At 42.1% G+C, this 2,500-nt stretch overlaps 1 protein-coding gene across 3 annotated transcripts in view; it reads right to left on the bottom strand.

The window, feature by feature from the left end:
- LOC137089340 (receptor-type tyrosine-protein phosphatase mu-like) overlaps positions 1-2,500 on the bottom strand; it is a 255,243-nt gene that overhangs the window by 47,665 nt on the left and 205,078 nt on the right. The window lies entirely within an intron of this gene.

The raw sequence follows: 2,500 nt of genomic DNA, 5'->3' as shown, positions 1-2,500 counted from the left end.
CCAGCGGAGATATGCTGGTCATCATTAACAAAATAAAATCAAGGAAAAGCATTCGCTGCATTATTTTGTCTTGTTTTCCATTAAAAAGATCTAACCATTCCTAAATTAAGAATAAGAGATTTATTGAAAATGCACAGTAACCTCATTAAATCCTGTTTGATGCTTAAAATAATATTCAGCTTCTTAAGAAACATTTCTTAACGCAAAACGAGACACAAATACATCAGAAGAAACACACACTCAGTGAAACCATACGCACACCAACACACATGATCATGTGGACATTGAGTGTTATATTCTGATTGGCTGTGATTTTAGGATTGATTTGGTTGCGAGTGTAGAGACTCCGCCCACACTCTCTTCTGATTGGCTGTGATTTTAGGATTGATTTGGTTGTGAGTGTAGAGACTCCGCCCACACTCTCTTCTGATTGGCTGTGATTTTAGGATTGATATGATTGCGTTTAGACTCCGCCCATACTCTCTTCTGATTGGCTGTGATTTTAGGATTGATATGATTGCGTTTAGACTCCACCCACACTCTCTTCTGATTGGCTGTGATTTTGGATTGATATGATTGCGTTTAGACTCCGCCCACACTCTCTTCTGATTGGCTGTGATTTTAGGATTGATATGATTGCGTTTAGACTCCGCCCACACTCTCTTCTGATTGGCTGTGATTTTGGATTGATTTGGTTGCGAGTGTAGAGACTCCGCCCACACTCTCTTCTGATTGGCTGTGATTTTAGGATTGATTTGGTTGCTAGTGTAGAGACTCCGCCCACACTCACTTCTGATTGGCTGTGATTTTAGGATTGATTTGGTTGTGAGTGTAGAGACTCCGCCCACACTCTCTTCTGATTGGCTGTGATTTTAGGATTGATTTGGTTTCGAGTGTAGAGACTCCGCCCACACTCTCTTCTGATTGGCTGTGATTTTAGGATGGATTTGGTTGCGAGTGTAGAGACTCCGCCCACACTCTCTTCTGATTGGCTGTGATTTTAGGATTGATATGATTGCGTTTAGACTCCGCCCACACTCTCTTCTGATTGGCTGTGATTTTAGGATTGATATGATTGCGTTTAGACTCCACCCACACTCTCTTCTGATTGGCTGTGATTTTGGATTGATTTGGTTGCGAGTGTAGAGACTCCGCCCACACTCTCTTCTGATTGGCTGTGATTTTAGGATTGATTTGGTTGTGAGTGTAGAGACTCCGCCCACACTCTCTTCTGATTGGCTGTGATTTTAGGATTGATATGATTGCGTTTAGACTCCGCCCATACTCTCTTCTGATTGGCTGTGATTTTAGGATTGATATGATTGCGTTTAGACTCCACCCACACTCTCTTCTGATTGGCTGTGATTTTAGGATTGATTTGGTTGCTAGTGTAGAGACTCCGCCCACACTCTCTTCTGATTGGCTGTGATTTTAGGATTGATTTGGTTGTGAGTGTAGAGACTCCGCCCACACTCTCTTCTGATTGGCTGTGATTTTAGGATTGATTTGGTTTCGAGTGTAGAGACTCCGCCCACACTCTCTTCTGATTGGCTGTGATTTTAGGATGGATTTGGTTGCGAGTGTAGAGACTCCGCCCACACTCTCTTCTGATTGGCTGTGATTTTAGGATTGATATGATTGCGTTTAGAGACTCCGCCCACACTCTCTTCTGATTGGCTGTGATTTTGGATTGATTTGGTTGCGAGTGTAGAGACTCCGCCCACACTCTCTTCTGATTGGCTGTGATTTCGGATGGATTTGGTTGCGAGTGTGGAGACTCCGCCCACACTCTCTTCTGATTGGCTGTGATTTCGGATGGATTTGGTTGGTTTGTGCTGGAGACGTTTGGCAGTGAAACCCTCACGCCTCTATTAAACGTTCCAGCATCGCCGGCACGGATCAGCCGATGAACTCAGAGCTGTTCTAATGAACCACAGGCCTCATTTCATGCCCATTATTATAATTAAGCAGAAACATTAAAGCTATTGTGCTCATGTTGTGCTGGATGAGCTTTACTGATCTATTGGAGAGGAAACGTCTAGAATAATCAATAAATCCAGTTGTTTTTTCTTCCTTTATGAACTTTTCTCTGCTCACAGCAGAGATATCTTCTAACGAGAGTTCGTCTGTTCTGTCCCTTCAGAGTCGAGCTTTTATTAATTCATCGGAGAAGACGAGCGGTTTGACATGAGCTCCAGCAGACAGATGACGACGGGCCCTTTGACCATGTGACTCCTCAGAGACCAATCATTAATCAGCGCTCACATCATTAATTCATAACGGAAAACTTCACTAATGCTGGCTCACGTCTGATGGAGATCATTTGCATTTCAGAAGCTAAATATTATCTTTTCATTTTATTTCATTTATTCGACTTCTGCATTTCCAATAAAAATGATTTGAGAATTATAAATACATTAGACAATGATATAAAACTATTCATAAAGGATAATGTGGTGATCTGGAGCATAAAAACATCAAAACAACAAGGAGCTACTAG

Source organism: Pseudorasbora parva, chromosome 9 (assembly GCF_024679245.1).
Source record: "Pseudorasbora parva isolate DD20220531a chromosome 9, ASM2467924v1, whole genome shotgun sequence".
NCBI lineage: Eukaryota > Metazoa > Chordata > Actinopteri > Cypriniformes > Gobionidae > Pseudorasbora > Pseudorasbora parva.
This window is presented reverse-complemented; position numbering and strand designations above follow the sequence as displayed.